Source organism: Acomys minous (genome assembly GCF_964271855.1).
Source record: "Acomys minous genome assembly, chromosome: 11".
Classification (NCBI taxonomy): Eukaryota; Metazoa; Chordata; class Mammalia; order Rodentia; family Muridae; genus Acomys; species Acomys minous.
In genome coordinates this window covers 43,803,116-43,816,220 of record NC_140492.1, presented here as the reverse complement: position 1 = coordinate 43,816,220, position 13,105 = coordinate 43,803,116, and the positions used below count along the sequence as shown (strand labels likewise).

Genomic DNA, 13,105 nt, shown 5'->3' with positions numbered 1-13,105 from the left:
GTGTTGGGAATTGGTTCTATCTCATGGGAATGGGCTTTAAATTCAATCAGATAGTGGTTGGTCACTCTCAAAATATTTGTCCCACTCAAAGTGTGTGTAACAGTGTTTGGATTTATTGTTCTTCTCTGATTGTGTACAGGGTAACTACCAGTACCATGAACACTAGGCAGCGGAGGTGAAGACACTAGGAAGCCAAATCTTGACTTGTACACATTCAGTGAGCCAGGTAAGTTTGGTCTTCAGCAATAGGGCCTTATCATTAGTTGGTGGAGAGTGACCATCAGCCTTACCAATTGTGTGAGTTGTTAGGGGTTTCAACTGGGTCCCTTTGGCCAAAAACTTAGTTAGATGAAAAACATTCCTGGCACTGGAAACTTCACTTGGTAGGAAGAGATATCTATTTGGGACTTTGTCTGCCTCATGACTTGGTGAATCCATTCAAATTTCCATCCTACATGTATATATTTTAAGAAGCTTCTACAGTAGGAGGTTTCTGTATGACCCTTCAAATGACCCTTGGAATGTAAGAAGTCCTTCCCCATAATTCTCTCTCTTAAGCTTTCTTCCCCCTTCCTTCTTGTGTAATCTTCTCATTGCAATGCCCCTGGCGTGTGTGTGTGTGTGTGTGTGTGTGTGTGTGTGTGTGTGTGTGTGTGTGTGTGTGTGTGTGTACTATTTTCCCTTCTTGGGAGATCCTTCCCTCCTGGATGGTCCCTTAATCTATACTTAACCTCTGTGGTTGTTCAGACAGTAGCATGCTTATCAAAAGCTTAAAAGTTAACATCCACATATAAGAGAATAAATACCATATTTGTCTTCTGGGGTCTAGGTTACCTCACTCAGGATAATTTTTTTCTACCTCTATCCATTTACCTGTGAATTTTATGATTTTTACCTTATTTTTCAACATCTGAATAATGTGTTTGCATGTTTCTTGGTCTTTTTCCCTTGTAGCTCTTGGCATACTTTCTTAGTTCTGTAAGCTTAGTGTTTCAGTTATTATACAACAAGGGAACTTTCTTTTCTGGTCCAGCCTATCTTGTGTTCTGTATGCCTCTTCTACCTTGATAGGCACCTAGTTCTTTAAGTTAGAAATTTTTTGTTGATTTTATTGAAAATATTTTCTGTGCTTCTGACCTGGGATTCTTCTCCTTTCTCTATTTCTATTATTCACAAATTTGGTCTTCTCATAGTGTCCCCCATTTGCTGGATATTAGGTGCCTGAATTTTTTTTTTTTTTGTTTTAGATTTAACATTTTCTTTAACAGAGATACCCAATTTTTTCTACCTTGTCTTCAACACCTGAGCTTCTCTTTTCCATCTCTTTCCAGTTCCTCCATTGGTAGCCACTGGGGATCCTGAGTAGAGAATGTTTATAGGTACTGGGGGATGACACAACAACGGCATGGGGTGAGGGAGGAAAGCAAGGTTTGGCAGCGTTCCCAGGGAGTGGGGGGAAGGAGGAAGGAGTCCTTGCAAGTGTTCTGCTACAGGCTGGGCCAGAGACAGGAAGGAGAGAGGAATTGCTGACCCACGTCCAGATCAGGTATGACCACTGAGGATCCCAAGGAAAGGTTAATAACCTAGTTTTAAAAGAAACGTGATATCTGAATAAATAGCTCTCAAGTGAAGATATTGAAATGTCTGACAAGCTTATGAGAAACTGCTTTCAATTATTAATAATCAAGGAAATATGATTTGAAACAACAATGAGATATAATCCCACTCTTGGGAGAATGGATATTATCAAAAATATAAAAATAACAAATACTAATAAAGATGACTAAAAATAGAAATTTTTTTTTGTGCTTTTGGTTCAATGTAAATTAGTGGCCTGATAGCTCAGAGTTCAAGACATCTACTACCAAGTCTGACAACCTGCGTTCCATCTCTGGGACCTACACGGTAGGAGGAAGGAACTGATCCCTGCAAGTTGTCCTCTGACCTTCAACACATGCCATGGCGTGCCCTCCCCCTCAACAAATGAGTTTAAATTTAATATAAATAATTTATCTGCTATATAAAATAATATGAAAGTTTTTAGAAACGGAAGTGGAACTACACTTGACCCAGATATTCCGCAGCTGGGTATATGGCCACATGAAATTAGATGTACATCGAAGAAATAGCCTGTACTCCAATATTTATGATACACTACTCAAAGTGGTTAAGACACAGAATTGAGGAAGATGCCCATCAATAGATGGATAGATTAAAATGTGACACAGTGTTGTCTCTAGACGTACTAAATGAAAGAAAGCATATACATTATAAATTGCAGTATATGGGAAATATTTGATATCATTACAGCTGTGGATCTATTCTTTGTCTCAAGTTTATGCTATAAATTATGAATGATGTTTATGTAGACAAACAGAGTGTGGATATATACATAAAAGTATACTGTTCACATACATACAAAGAATGGTATCTTGCCATTTGTGGCGGTATAGATGAAATGGAGGTAATGCTAAGTGAATTCATCCAGAAACAGAAGGACAAATAGCACATTATCACCCATGTATACAGTAGAAAAATGATTATTTTATAGAAGCAGAGAGAAGAGTTGTGGTTACAACTTCCTAGAGGCAGGAAGGATAGAAGAGGTGGGATGAGGCTGAGTAACAGGCAACCAAGACACAGTTGGATAGAAGGGATAAGATGCAGTGTTCTACAACACAGCAGAGTGAAAATCATCTACAATAATTAACTATGTGTTTTATAAAGTACCAAAAGAGAGAGTTTTAAATTTCTCCCACATAAAGAAGTGTTAAATGTTTAAGATATAAATCCCTGCTATCCCGATTTGATCACTGCACAAGGTATCCATCAATCAAACTACCATATTGTCCTCATACGCTTACACAACTGTGTCTCAATTACTTTTTACTTGATTTTAAAATATATAGAATATTTACTCACACATAAGTACTCTAGGTATCTAATCTCCTCTGTGCTGGTTTATCTTAAAAAATTTGGAACATTTTATTTTGATTTTTGAGACCGAGACCTCATTATGTATAAAAGGCTGGCCTCTGGCTCCTGAATGCTGGGACAAAAAGCATGTGTCGTCACGTGAAGCCTAAAGTTTTGGTTCTTCAGGGAAAGACTCAAATCATACAGATTGAAATCTGGCTTGTAGCTATTAGTCCAATGCATTTGAGATTCACCTATGTTTTCTAATGTGTGCCCACACTCTAATCCTTCCACAGCATGAATTTTCTATATTTTCTTCATCTCTCCTCCAAGATAGACACGTAGGGTGTCCACTTTTAATTACCAATAAAGCTAAAACAATGTCCTATGATGGAGACTTTTCCTCCTTTCAGTCCTAAAAAGCTCTTTGAGAATTTCTGGTTATATAACAGAAAATGCCAAAGGCAATCTTAAACCACGAAGGAGATATTAAGGCATTACTTCATGTCTTTATTTTCTGCTGGATTTTTTTTGTAGAGATATTGGAGGAAGCAATTGGCATATTACGTACATGAAGATAAGTGAGAGAATCAATATGAACAATGTTTGCTAGGAGATTAAACCTACTAGGATCATCTACAGGCTTTTTGTTCTTTATTCCATTTTGACATTTCAGGGTTCTAACCACACAGTAATATTTAACTATAAGTAATTTGTAAATATATTACATATAATATCAATATTTATTCCTAAGCATATTTATGTATAATAGCATAATTACCATTTTATAGGCAAAGACAAATATTATAAAATACTAAATAATTTGTTCAAGGTCAAACTTGGCAAATGTCAGTCAAGACTTTGAGTCACATCAGGCTCATGAATTTGGAGCGTCCTGTTATCCATTCTGCTATGAAATCTCACACTGAAAACATGATTCATTGCCCCAGAATTATTCCCCCGAGAACCAATCATCAGTAGATGGTTTCTTGCAAAGGCTTAATCTTTCGTGAGTCATAACCCTTTTCTGAGTCTCGGTGCTGGTTCTAAGAAGCTATTTTCTCTTAGCAAGTGGTGGATGGTGATTGTGAAATCCTATGTGGCTTTTCAGCCTTCACTTGTCCTAGGCCCCAGGAAAGAGCTTAGTTAGCGCAGCAGTTCTGAATAGCCTCTCTTACGTTTGCTCGGTATCCTTCTGATAAGTATATATTCTACTAATTATTCACTGCGGCCTCTTTTCCTCCCCCAAGTGCCTCAGTTTAGATGATGAATTGCATGATTATCTTGCTATCATATCATTGCCATCTTCTCAGAAATGTAGAGCCCCTGCTCAGGAAGTAAGGGGCATTTCTTCCTACCTAGCAATGTTGCCTTCAAGTCAGTCTTCCTTCCCCAACTTTCATTTCATTCTGAAAAGGATCATTAATCTCAGTTAATCACAATCTCCTGTCCTGCTGTTCCAACCAAGGATAGGCTAATAATTCAGGATGGACAATCACAGCAGCCATCACTATGGGCAGTGGGAGAGTGAAGCAGGAAAAGTCAAACCACTACTGAACTTTAAGTAAGATCTATTTCTGCAGCAGCAGTAATTCCTACCAAGTGAAGCTTCTACATGGAATGAGAAGGCGTGAACACCAAGGCTTAGGGTGATTGATGGAAAGCCTGTGGTTGCACGTAACAGAATGTGCAAAGTGCGACCCAGTAGACATGCTCTCCTGACTTGGTTCCATACTGTTTAATTCAGTTCTACCAACTATGCTGCTATCTTTGCATATATGCTAATAAAACCCTTCCTGTCTAATTTGATTTGAATTTAGTTTCTATAACTTGCAGATAAAAATATTCTGACACTTCGTACCACCCAAAGTTCACCCTTCAATGATTTGTGCAAAGATAGGAAAAAATGCAAATAATGCCCCATTTCCAACCTAGAAGAATGTCAAAAAGACATATATAGATAGATGGATACCTACAGGCTGGGTATCATTTGTCCAAAATGCTTCATGCTTAAAGTGTTTTCTATGTCAGTTTTCAAATTTTGGGATATTAACACACGTATATAGTGAGCTATCTTATAGATAGGTCAAGTATAAACATGAAACTATTTGTTTTATTTATATGTGTATATATATAATTATTTCCTGAATGCAATTTTTATATAACACTTTTAATAACTTTGTACATGAAACGAAGTTTCATGAAGCACATTTTTCTGCATATGGCATTATGCCAGTGTTTAATGACTTAAGTTTTAGAACACTTTATTTCCGATTTCAAAATTTTTAATTAGAGATGTTTAACTCTCCTCATTTTTTAACACACACAGAGAGAGAGAGAGAAAGAGAGAGAGAGAGAGAGAGAGAGAGAGAGAGAGAGAGAGAGAGAGAGAGAGAGAGGGAGGGAGAATTATTATTTAGTTGTGGGAAAGACACCAAGAAACAGTCATTTCTATCACAGGTAATGACATCGGCTAATTTTGAATTTTCAGAAAGTAAATCAGAAATGTTATCAAATGCTTTTAAAATTCAAAAACTCTTTTATCTGTCATGGTTTTATGAGAAAGCTTGTATATTTTAATGCTTAGTTACCAGGCAGTGGTGATATTTTAAAAAATATTAGGAGGATTTAGGGAGTCTTGATCATGGTGTCTCTTCACAGCAATAGAACAGCAACTAAGACAATATCATTTGAGGTGGGTTTAGTGACAAGCAAATAAGTTAGAAAAAAAGAAGAGAGTACATATGAGTGAGAAAGATGCGAAAGAGAGAGATACAAAGGGAGGCACATGAGAAAGAGAAGAGAGAGAGACAGAGACAGACACAGAGAGAGACGACAGAGACAGACACAGAGAGAGACAGAGACAGACACAGAGAGGGCATGGGTAGTGAGAAGCTGGAAGAGTAGGCGGACCTGTCTTAGCTTAGGAACTTATGGAATTGAAGAAGGATAAACAAAGAATCAAAACCAGGAGAGACCCAGACAAGTCCAGGAATGTCCGTCCATAATAGGACACTGGAGACTAGCTGAGCCCTGGTCCACTGGCTTCCAATAAGTGGTCTCTGTTTCACTTTTCAGGGACCAAATTTGGTTCTGCATTTCTGTCCTTAGGAAAGGAAACCATGGATAATCCATCAACTGATTAGAGGAAGAAGAGAGAAGACAACAGAGACAAATCTTCAGTGTTAATTCATCTCCATACATTACCTCTGACTGCCCAGTCCACACTTATTCCTCTGTCTGTCTGTCTATCTGCCTGTCTATCTCTATTTCTGTCTCTGTCTCTGTCTCTGTCTCTCTGTCTCTCTCACTCCCCGCCCCTCAGATTCCTCACCTGACACTAATAAAGACTCTGAGGAATCTGAAACTCCAGGTGACTACTGCTATCAAGAATCAAAATCCTGTTTTGCAGGCTGCTGTTCATGGAGGTCAGTGTTTCTCAAACTGCCTGTAGAAAAGGGGCAATAACATTTGTCTCTAATATGCCATGGGCAACATCATTGGGGAAATGTAATAAAAGTGAATTGTTAAAAATTAAATTAAGAAGAGCATCCTCTGTAAGTCTCAATTTATTACCACATGCAATAAGCACAGAATTTTGAGCACTAGTGTGACAGTAATATTGCAATACTCCATTTCCGTGCACTGGTGCCAACCTACAAACTATTATCCTGCTTTGACTTGTGTGGTTCCAGATGATACCCATTCCCACTCCAAAATCTGCCTTAAATTACAGTCCAAGTGACACAGGGAGCCACCACACTCCGTGTAGCATTTGGAAACAAATGATGGGACTTTACCCAAGTGATAATACAGCAAGCAAGGGAAACACTCTATTTTTCTGTCACTTATGCCAAAGCCAGGGCTGGTACTATCTCCCTCCTTGTCTTACTGACTCTGTACTAGCTTCTGCCACTACCTCAGCCATCTCCTCAGTAGAGTAACCCGAGCATGGCACTTGAGCTCTGTCAGTTCTTAATGGCTTTGCCTATAGGGTAAGGAGACTCCTATGAACTCCTATTAGCAAGTACACTAGAAGGAAAAAATCTACCATCTCTGCCCTCTGGTTCCATTTGTACCTCTCCTTATTAGGCAAGCACAGTCACCACAGATAGGACAGAATCCCACTTTCTGCCACTTTTCTCCAACCACAAAGAGCCCAAGTGACCCATTTTATCTTCCTGTTCAGAAGACTTATACTTACTCTATGATAAAAGAAGGCATTCCCCCCCACCCTGTGTACCATGGAGCAGCGACACTAAAGTAACAGTCACTCAATATTTTGCAAGAGTTGGAATTGTTGGGCACATCATTATCCCTTCACTCTGTGTCTTCTAGTTATGAGAAAAAGCATATTATTTTTGAGGCCAGAGTCAGAGTCTCACTAGGATTCTGCAATTTGCTGTTTTATCAGGTAAAAGATGTCCTGTGAGATTCCAGGACTTAATATTAGAGGCTATTTGACCCAGTTATAAAGCAAGCACTTTTATCAATAGAGAAGATGAAGCAATTAATTATTTTTAAATTTGCTTATCGACTTCATTTTTTCTGATCAAGAAAGTCCTTTCATAGCCAGTTTGGATGGAGTAAGAAGATGGTGTATGAAGCATTTAGAAAGTCTGTGGCTGACAGTTGTAGCATAAGGGTAGCCAGGAGAAAGAAGGAAAGTGGAATGCAGTTCCTTTTTTATTTTATTTTTTAATTAATTAATTAATTAACCTACTCATGTCACATACAGGTCCATCCTCTCCCTCCTCTCCTCTGAGTCCCACCCACTCTTCCCCCTCCCCCATCACTTATTTCCCAGAAAGAGGGAGCACCCTCCTCTACCTCTCAGCTCATCAAGTCACATCAGGATTGAGTTTTTCCTCTTTCCTATGGCCTGGTAAGGCAGTTCCATAATGGGGAAGTGAACAAAAAGAGGGCAGTAGAGTCCATGTCAGAGACAAGACCCACTCCCCTTACTAGGAGACTCACATGAAACCTGAGCCACCCATTGGCTACATCTATGTAGATGAGCTCGGTCCAGTTCATGAAAGGTCCTTGGTTGGTGCTTCAGACTCCACAGGCTCCTCTGAGTCCTGGTTAGTTGGCTCAGTTGGTCTTCTTGTGGAGCTCTTGTCACCTGTAGGCCCTTTTATCCTTCCCCCCACTTTTCCACTAGACTCCCTATGCTTTGCCCAATGTTTGCTTGTGAGTCTCAGCATCTGTTTCAAACCACTGCTGGGTGGAGCCTCTCAGAGGACAACTTTGATAGACTCCTATCTGCAAGCATAGCAGAATGTCCTTAATAGTTTCAAGGGCTGGCTCTCTTCCATGGGGTGGGTCTTGGGTTGGGCCAGACATTGGTTGGACATTCCCTCAATCTCTGCTCTATCTGTTCTGTCTTTATCCCTGCACATCTTGTAGGCAGGGCAAGTTTTGAATCAAAGAGTTTGTGGGTGGGTTGGTGTTCTCCTCCTTCCACTAGGAATCTTGTCTTGTTAAAGGATGTCCTCCTCAGTCTCTATGGCCCTGCTACTAGGAGTCCCAGCTAGAGTTTCCCTCATATCCTCCCAGAGGCTTATTCTGACTTAGGTTTCTAGCTTGTCACAGAGATGCCCCTACCCACAGTTTCTCTTTTCTCTGCAGGCCTTCTGTCCTCCTATCCGTTCCCCTTCCCTGCTCTCTCCAGGTCTGATCTCCACCCTAATTTCTCTCTGTTACAACAGAAATGTGGGCAGGTCTAGAAGGTAGGCAGATGGATCACTCATCTATGGATGTATCATTGTCTGAGTTGATGACAAGAAGGCTGTCTATGGAATGTTCATCAACTTTCTTTTCCCACTCCAGTGGCTGCATCATCCACATCCCACTTCATTGTTCATCAGAAAGGCCTCACTGATGGCAAAAGAGGCCATCAGACATGTGAGAGAGCATTATCACAGTCAGGTCAGCTCAGCCTCTTTTAACAAGCTTGTTCAATGGCCTCCGGGGCCATCTTATACTCTTGGATCCATTCTATGTGACCCATGCTTTCAGCTTTTTCTTCAGTCCTCCAGTCAGTGTTCTGCTTCCTTGAGTTGATAGGTCCCAAACTGAGCCTGTCTTCATGACTCTTTCATCAAGAAAAGTTACAATGAGAGATGTACAGTGAGATGTTTACTACCATGTCTACTTGGAAGTTTTCCTCCATCATCTATGGTCCATCAGAGGTAGCCCTGCCAAGGGCTTGGGTGGTAGTGAAAGCATGCTACTTAGTAATGACGACATTTGTTATCCTTTAAAGCCTTTCTCCTATGCCATATTTCATTTTATTCTATTACTTCTCTCTCTCTCTTTCTCTCTCTCTCTCTCTCTCTCTCTCTCTCTCTCTCTCTCTCTGTGTGTGTGTGTGTGTGTGTGTGTGTGTGTGTGAGAGAGAGAGAGAGAGAGAGAGAGAGAAAGAGAGAGAGACAGACAGACAGACAGAGAGACAGAGAGACAGAGAGACAGAGAGACAGAGACAGAGACAGAGACAGAGTGCTAACTGAGAATGGTGGGGCTTGGACTTTTGAAACCTCAAAGCCTACCTGGTGACACGCCCCCTCCAACAAGGCCATGCCTCCTAAGCCTTCTTAAATAGTTCACCATATGGGAACCAAGCATCCAAATATATGAGCTTATGAGAACCACTCTTATGTAAACCACCTTACTCCACTGTATGGCTCCTATAGGTTTATGACCACGACATAATGCAAAATGCATTCTTCCAACTCCAAAAGTTCCCACAGTCTTTTACAGTCCCAACACTGTTTCAAAATCCAACATCTCTTCCAAGATTCAAACGAACTTTTTAACTGTAACTCTATAAAAATAAAAATAAATAAATTACATACTTCCAATATACAATGGTTCAGAATATACATTGCCGTTCCAAAAGGGAAGAAAGAGAGCATAGTGAGAAAATACTGAACCAAAGCAAGAATGAAACCCAGTGGTACAAACTCCAAGTTCTGCATCTCTACGCCCTATGTCTTCCACTCCTTCCATTTTTGCTGACCACAGCATACTTCTCTCTCTTGGGATGTTCCACACCTTGTCTGCTGCTTCCCTTGGTGGGTATCTCATGTCTCTGGTGTCTCCAGCATTCTGGGGTGGGGCCAGGGGCGGGACAGGGGGGTGGGGCCAGGGGCGGGACAGGGGGGTGGGGCAATGCAACTCAGGCTTCACCTTCCCAGCTTCAGCTTCTCCAGGTCTCCATACAGGGATTCTCCTGCCACATGGTTGGCCTTGGTGGCCTTTTTTTTTTTTTAATTCCCCCTAATTCTACCTAAACAGTCCACTAACTGAGAACCAAACATCCAAATATATGAGCCTATGGGGGCCGCTCTCATTCAAACTACCACAAGGGGTGTCAGAGGAAAATAATTCTCTCCTTCTACCTTCTATGGGTTGGAATCAAGTTACTAATTTGTAAATCAAATAATTACTCTCCAAGCCATCTCATCAGCCCCATGCCACAATTTTTCAAAGCTTCTCACAAAGCCATAAGTAATGGGTGAGGAAGGACCACCAGCCTGGTAGTCTCAGTGGGCACGGAACCAATAAGCTCATTAGACTTATTTGTTCCTTGTGGTTTGATGGATTGCTGCCAGGAAAATTCATCTTTGTCCTTCCTTCCTTCGCTGTGGTTCTGGATTCCCCTCCACAGAACTTAACATTCAAGTATCTTCCTGATTCAGAATCTGAATTAGTTAAGTTTCTAAAAATAATAGCCTCTGCAAAAGGTAGCAGTCTTTCTCCAAAATTTGAGATTGTGTATTGCAATTCTGCTAATGGAATTTGCCAGAGGCATCTTTCAGCATTTGGATCTGCCTTAGTCACTGCATAAACTTGCTCTAATAAGGAGATAGCACATGGAATAACAATTTCAAGGAAAATCAACACCAGACTAAATAATTATATATTGGAAAGATTTTTTTTTTTTTGGCCATAGCTCTAATTAGGGCCCCAGGTTCCCTGAAGTGTCCTCACCTGTGAAATCTAATAGAATTATTTCTAGCTTGGAAGTGACTTCCACATGTGCCCAGTGTTGTAGCATAGCAATTTCTTCTGAGTATGATATGACCATTGGGTATGAAACCCAATAAATGCATTGGTTTATCACACAACACATAGGCAATCAATACCTTACTGATTTCTTTATGTATCCCTCAGAAGGCACACAAGAAATTGGCACCCTAATACGAACTTGACAAAAACCAAAGCTATGTCTAGGTGGCGCACCTTCATGACTCATGCTATGAGTCATAAGACACACAACTGGATTGATTTGTTTGAGGGTCAAGTATCCACAGAATACTAAGTCCTAGTATAACCATGCTCTATGTGATATGTGGTACCGCACCTCCTTGGTGAATGTGATCTGCCATGTGACAATGGCATGCCCTCAGATTTTCAGATGGACTAGGTAATGAACTGTATGTAGTCCTTGGAAGTAGCACATATGAAATAAGGTTATAAACAAGTTATTGTGGCATTTGTGTGGCCTTTGCTGTGAGTTATAAAACAGACAAATGATGCTGCTCTTTCTACCCAGAAGGAGCTGTGCTGAATAAGAAAAAGAAGCATCTGGGAAGAATCTTCCGTATTAGCCTCTGATTTATCAGGCCAAAACCAAAGGGTAGAGGAAGAATGAGATTCCGAATGAGGCTTGCTGTCACTCACAGCTAGGGGCAGGGAATAAGGGTAAGAGTACAATTTAAAAAAAAAAGTGCTGATTAAGCCCTTCCTAAGGTTCAAACACCTGTAGCCACTGAGGAAAATCAGATAACAGGAAAACACAGAGGGAATAAGATAAACATAATAATCATAAAAGAGGCAATGGTTCATGTCCAATGTCCAATGGAGAGCAAAAAGAAAATAGTTAAGTCACTGACGGTGGCATGTACCATAACCATAGCACTTTGATGAGGCAGGATTATTTTAAGTTCATGACCAACCTGGGCTACAGAAGGAAATCCTGTCAAAAAAAAAAAAAAAAAAAAAAAAAAAAAAAGAAAGAAAGAAAAGAAAAGAAAAGAAAAAACAAACAAAGAACACAACAACAAAACAACAACTTAATTCAGCAGGAACCTCAGGACTACATAAGTTTTTGGTGGCTTTATTGAGCTGCATGGTGGTACCTGATTTTTATGAGGTGGAATAAGGTTTGGTGCAACTCATTTAAATTGGATCTTTGAAGCACTAAAACATTCTAGAGGATCAGAGGAAAGAGTTAAGTAGACAAAGGGGCTTGTCTTGGTCACTTGAAAGGAAATGTCGCAAAATTCATGGTCTGCATGAGTTACTAGGAAAAATATTGACAGGGGCCAGATCCTGCAGTTGTGAGCCTCTGAGGGGCTTTAAAGCTTGATCAATAATTCACCAAAGAGGTGAATGACAAGAAATCCAGGTGGTCCCACTGGGTCCTCATGTCTTTGGCAGGGGGCAGGGCATATGGAGAATCTGGGCAGTTAGAGATCGGCCCCCAGGAAGAAAGACCTTGACCATCTGCACACATTTCCTTAACATCAGTTTCGGATTCTTCACAAAAGCCCATCTGCTTGATAAGTATAATTATTTAGGATGGCGCTCAAGCACTCAGAAGGAATCAGTTACCTTACACATGAGAAGAAAATCACTGACCCTTTTTTGGTTTCCTTGTTCTAGAACCATTCAGAAGCACAAGCACTTGCTGTTAGAGCAGTAGCTTCTCTTGGAACTCTTCTTAATTCCCAACCAGGTAAGGAGAGAATCTCTCTCTCTCTATCTTTTTAATGTTGATTGATCTCCCTCCCTCCCTCTCCCTCTCCCTCTCCCTCTCCCTCTCCCTCTCCCTCTCCCTCTCCCTCTCCCTCTCCCTCTCCCTCTCCCTCTCCCTGTCCCTCTCTTTCTCTCCTCCCCCCTCCCCCTGGCCTCCCTATAGATTTCATTCCTCACCTCCATGGGATAACATCCTGTGGTCACAGACCACAGCTACTACAAAGGAAGGAGCTGTCGTGGGGTGGGAGGACCCCAGCTACTTTTTAACTGAGTGGTCTGCTTGTCTACCTATGGAGACCTTGCAGGGTGACTAGTGGGCCCAGGATGAATTCCACTTTAATTTCCTCCCTTTGAGCTGTTAGCCAGGGTGAAGCCCTGAGGTTCACTACAGTACACTCACTATTGGAACTGACGTTAGATGCTA

The 13,105-nt window shown here is 40.8% G+C and overlaps 1 protein-coding gene across 2 annotated transcripts in view; it reads right to left on the bottom strand.

The window, feature by feature from the left end:
- Nucleotides 1-13,105, bottom strand: part of HHLA2 (HHLA2 member of B7 family) — a 165,975-nt gene that overhangs the window by 31,317 nt on the left and 121,553 nt on the right. The window lies entirely within an intron of this gene.